The sequence below is a fragment of the Ostrea edulis genome, chromosome 4 (assembly GCF_947568905.1).
Source record: "Ostrea edulis chromosome 4, xbOstEdul1.1, whole genome shotgun sequence".
Taxonomy (NCBI): domain Eukaryota; kingdom Metazoa; phylum Mollusca; class Bivalvia; order Ostreida; family Ostreidae; genus Ostrea; species Ostrea edulis.
The window spans coordinates 47,747,800-47,753,799 of NC_079167.1; the positions used below are offsets into that span (position 1 = coordinate 47,747,800).

At 36.3% G+C, this 6,000-nt stretch overlaps 1 protein-coding gene across 1 annotated transcript in view; it reads right to left on the minus strand.

The window, feature by feature from the left end:
- LOC125671031 (AP-1 complex-associated regulatory protein-like) overlaps positions 1–6,000 on the minus strand; it is an 87,364-nt gene that overhangs the window by 63,117 nt on the left and 18,247 nt on the right. The window lies entirely within an intron of this gene.

A 6,000-nucleotide genomic window follows, 5' to 3' on the forward strand; every position in this document is an offset into this window, starting at 1 on the left:
TCAAAACCCTGGGTTGTGAAATTCACCATTTTTTGTACATCCTTTTCTGCTATTCCTAAGTATGAATTTAGATTTTATACAGTATCAGCAAACTTGCACATAAATACTATTTACTAATTTTGGCCCAACCTTGGGGTCAGAACCCCTACCCCTCGGATCATCAAAATTACAATTTTGGTAAAGGACTATCTGCTCTTTCTAAATATCCATTTAGTTTCAATTTAGTATCAATAGCACTAAAGAAGATGTAATTTAAGTGTTTTACACTTAAACACTATATAGTAAATTTGGCCCCATCCTGGAGTCAGAACCCCTACCCCTCGGATCATCAAAATTACAATTTTGGTAAAGGACTATCTGCTCTTTCTAAATATCCATTTAGTTTCAATTTATAGTATCAATAGCACTAAAGAAGATGTTATTGAAGTGTTTTACACTTAAACACTATATAGTAAATTTGGCCACATCCTGGAGTCAGAACCCCTACCCCGGGGATCATGAAATTTACAATTTTGGTAGAGGCCTTCCTGCTCTATATCACTATACATTTGTCACATTTGGTAGTTTGTGCAGTTGTAAAAAAGATGATTTTTGAAAATTGGTCAATTTTGGGCAGTTTTTGCCCTGCTCCTAAGGCCCCAGGAATCCTGAAATTTACATTTCCCCCTTGATCCAAAGATACTTGATATCAAATTTGAAAAGAATTTCAATGATAGTCATCAAGAAGTTACAAATTTCTATTGTTCACACATCTAATAACTGACCATTTTGGCCCCACCATGATACCAAAACCCCTACCCCTGGGATCCTCAAATTTACAAGTTTTGTTAAAGGACTACCTGCTCTTTCTAAATATCTATTTAATAGTTTTAATTTAGTATCAATAGCACTAAAGAAGATGTTATTTAAGTGTTTTACACATAAACACTATATACTAAGTTTGGCCCTGCCCTGGGGTCATGAAATTTGTGATTTTGGTAGAGGCCTTCCTGCTCTACATCACTATCCATTTCATTTTTCTTACACATGTGCGGTTCTATAGTGAAGAAGATTTTGAAAATTGATCAATTTTGGGCAGTTTTTGCCCCGCCCCTAGGGCCCCAGGGGTGCAAGAGTACTGAAATTTACAATTTATGTCCGCCCCTAGGGCTCCAGGGGTGCAAGAGTACTGAAATTTACAATTTATGTCCCCCTTGTCTCAAGAATGCTTCATACCAAATTTGAAAAGAATGATAATTATCAAGAAGAAGTTAAAAATTTCTATTCTTTTGTACTTCCACGTAATAAAAACAAACACCAAATAGCAAAACAATATTCTATATTTTGCTTTTGCATTCATTGTATAGCAGAACGTCACTCCAATACAAGCTTCAACATCAAACACACAAACGAAAACTTCTGAAGTTTTCAATCTGACAAGCAGCTTGTCATACTGGCTCACCAGCCTACCATTATGAAGACTCAATAAGCAGCTTATCAAGTACTGAATTAACAAAACTTACAAACTGTAAAATAAACTTTCCCGTGCAAAGTTTGAACGCCAGAATGAATACCATTCGAACCTAACTTCCCTTCAAAACCTTCAAGCCCCATCCCTAAATCTCATTGGCGTTTACACAAAAGAAATTAATTTTATTCTAATTTACCTAGTTCAACAGAAATAAATTATATTTCTTAATACATCTAATAATTGACCATTTTGGCCACACCCTAATACCATAACCCCTACCCCTGGGATCACCAAATTTACAATTTTGGTAAAGGACCACAAATCTAAGAATCAGTTTTCTTTGGTTTGATGTATTTCAATCTTGGAATAAACTTGTTAATTGTTATGCGCATGATGATAACACTACTCAAGAACAGTTGTCTTCTAGTATTCTATGGTATAACGAGAACATAAAGATAAATAACATACTAATATTTTTGAAGGCATGGTGTGAAAATAATATTAACTTTCTTAATTTATTATTAGACAATGATGGAAAAATAATGGAATACAACAAGTTTATGTTTATATATAACAAAGTAAAAATCTTCTCAGTGTGTCCAACACGTAGGTGATGAAGGGCTCCCTGGGTAAGGAAGACTTCTCATCAACAAGCTGGGACAGCAGCTGGGTGTTGGCCTTCATGCTGTCCCAGATCTCCCTCAAGTACTCCTCTTCCTCATCATCCTGGCACCTTCTCTTCGTCAAACAGCTGGTGCCATCTCTGCTGTAGACTGCACCTTTTGAGGCCTGTGCAGCGGTCTTCTCTGTGTTGGAGAGCAGTCCTTCAGTCTGCACCTCCTCCTCTCGGTCAGCTTCAACAGGGAGGACACTCTCAATTTCTGATCCAGCCTAAGAAGCAGCTTCTGTAGCATCAGGGTTCACGTCACAGGGCAGCTGTAAGTATAAACAAATTAATTAAAGTTCCATGATTTTGCACAATAAAGGCAATAAATTAATGAAAAACACAATTTGTACAACATTACTTACAGGTTTCATGGGTACAGACAACCGGTGTTTCAGTTCTCCCTCATAGAAGGAACACTTCTGCAGCACATATTTCTCTCTGTCTGTGAGTTTCTTTGCAGCTTGCCCAGACTTGACCTTGTGCAGCTTCACATACCAGGTATGCATTCCCCTCCACCAGCCCTGCAGATCTTCAGAGGACACGTCTGGCTCCCTCCCTTTCTTTTCCCACAAGGCCTTCTTCCTGTTCATGTCCTTCAACAGCCTGTGTCTCTTTCTCCACAGTAGCTCATTTTCCTCCAGCCACTCAAACACCGAGTCCTCTTGTTCTGGTGGGAGGTTGAAGTTCATCCTCGACTTCCTCTCTAGCTGCTGGTCTGTTGCTTTCTCCTTGTTCTTCTTTCCCCTGCCCTTCCCCTTGCCAACAGTAGGAAGTGTATCAGATGCGTCTCCAGCATGACTAGGACCAGAAATGATTTCCAGGACCTCATCGACAGCAGAAGCTTCAGGAGGTGGGGTGGGAGACATGGCGACAGTCCAGGATGGCGCTGGAGGGGGCGGGGTGGGAGAGCCTTCTCTTCTGCATCAGCAGCAACCTTCTGCCTCTTCCTCCCCTGCTTCTTTGACTTTGTTCATGTAGACATGTCGCTGTGGTGTTGGTATGAATAGTGATGCTAAAAAGCCTGAGTGGGCTTCTTTGATGACCACAATGCAGATGCCACGCATGCACAATACAACCGCTGTTCCGCAACAAGTGTACAATGCATTCTCAATACATCCGTAATACTTCCATGACAACCACAATTAATGCATCTCATCCGTTTTCTCAATACATGCATTATACATACGTGATTGTTCGTTATACATCCACAATGTTTGCAAATATACATTCATCAACATTTTCCAGTTGTACCCCTCATAGGAGAGCATCCGCAATTGCAATTGCTTTTATTCGTGAAATATCCACTTTTAATCGTCATATATTTGCTATACATTATTATATACATTATATTATATACAATATTATAGGGGTGCTGGAGTCCTGAAATTTATAATCTATGTCCCCCTTGTCCCAAAAATGCTTCATAACAAATTTGAAAAGAACTGGACTGGTAGTTATCAAGAAGTTAAAGATGTTCAATTGTTAACGCACGTCGCACCACGATGGACGACAACCAATTGCAATAGTAAACTAAGGTGATCTAAAAAGACTACCGGTAACTTGTTAAACTATAGGAGGGAGTACAGGACACAGGTACTGAATTTGACAAATTTGACCAATATAATAAGCATCAATCGCAAGATGAACTGTAAAGACTGTTCACATCCAACTCAAGAACTTTTCTTGAAAACAATGCCAGGGATTCATATGCTTTCAAAGTTATTCTGTCAAACTATGAAGATATTTTATCATACAATTAGCACAGGTCCTTATGGCATGGACTTTTTTTTTATATAATTTTTTTATTTCAAAATTTTCACTTCACACATACACTGTTGCATATATATGGGAGATAGGTTACATGGATATTTTCACAACATATTAAATTCATTTTAAAATACGAACTCAATAACATTAACTCAAATACTGTCTACATTTCATATTTACCTTATTCTTTTATGTAAGTATATGTATGATTTAAAAATCAATATATGCACCCAGGGGTGCATAAGCCGAGTTGCATGGGATACATTGTAAAGTCGGGAATATTTATAATTGTGAAGAACTAATTTCAGTTTTAAACTTTTCAAGTTACTGTCCGGAAACCATATTTGTCTGAAGTTTTCAATCTATTTTTGGTCACTGTGACCTTGACCTTTGACCTTTTTTCTCCAAAATCAATAGGGGTCTTCCTTACCTGGTACCCAACAATATCTCAAAGTTTCATTTGATTCGGATTTAAACTTTCTGAGTTATCATCCGGAAACCAAATTTTTCTGAAATTTTCATTCTATATTCGGTCACTGTGACCTTGACCTTTGACTTTTTCTCTCCAAAATCAATAGGGGTCTTCCTTACCTAGTACCCAACATTATATCAAAGTTTCATTTGATTCAGATTTAAACTTTCTGAGTTATCATCCGGAAACCAAAGTTTTCTGAAATTTTCATTCTATTTTCGGTCACTGTGACCTTGACCTTTGACAATTTTTCTCCAAAATCAATAGGGTCTTCCTTACCTGGTACCCATATATCAAAGTTTAATTTGATTAGATTGTAAGCTTTTCGAGTTATCATCCAGAAACCAATTGTTGACGCCCAACCGCCCGCCCACCCGCCCGCCGGCATCACCAAACCAATAGCCGAGTTCAACTTCGTTGTAACTCGGCTAAAAATCTTTTTCAGGAGAGAGAGAGAGAGAGAGAGAGAGAGAGGTACATAAGTATTATTTTCTTGGTAACAGATTTTGATAAGTATAATAGATCTAGATATATATATATATCTATTGATCATACACAAAAAAAGAAGCACAAACCTATTTGATGAAAAAGTACATATAGACCTATATTACTAACATAGATTTTCACATATTCTCTGCCAGTGAGTTTCATATTTACAGTTTCGTAGCAGCAAGTACTTCTCAACGACAATTCTGTCCGTAACTATTTTTCTAATCGCAGATATATGTACTTGCAGACTCTTTTGATATTTACAAGAAAAAATATATTGTTTTACTATAAGCAAAATCAAGTTTTGAACTTTATACATATGTCTATTACAGTATTTACCAAATAGTACAGTGAGCTTGTCAAAATTTACAGGGATATGAAACTGTTCTAAAATCCATTGTTCAACATCGCACCATAGCTCCTTTATTTGTATGCAATAAAAAAAAAAGATGTTCTAATGTTTCGATATGAACACCACAAAAGCTGCACATTGGAGAGTCTTTAATTTTCAGTTGAAATAAATACTTGTTAGTAGGGAGTATTCTATGGAGTATCTGAAATTGCAGTCAATGCAATTTTGACTTTTGTGTAGCTTTGAAGGGAAGTTCAAAAATTTTATTCCAATTACTTTCAACAAAATTGTACTCATTTTCTTTCCATTTTTTTTTTTTTTTACAGAAGTAATTGTCTTTCTTTTTGTGTGCAAAAGAATATTGTATATATCTTTACATCCTTTACTGTTTTATTAGAAGAGCATGATAGACTTTGGGAGGCATGGACTTTTTAAGGTAAACCCCCCTCCTTTTCCAATATTTTAAATTAATTAATCCATTGGTCAAACTTCATTTTTTTTTTAATATTGAGACGTTTATAACACTAATTAACACAACAGATGCCTATCCAAATTCCAATGAAGCTATTAAAAAAATTACTCCATGGAATTCGGTCGGATAGAAAACATTACTTTTAAGGTAATTCCCCATACCATGTCAAATAACGTTAAAAACATTATTCACGAGTCACGAACGTTATCACACGTTCAACGAAACCAATGGCATTTTGGTGAATTTTGTAGACCATATTAGGACTGATTGTTTGAAAGCAAACAACAAAAATTTTTAAATTAAAAAACAACATACGAATCGCAATATTACA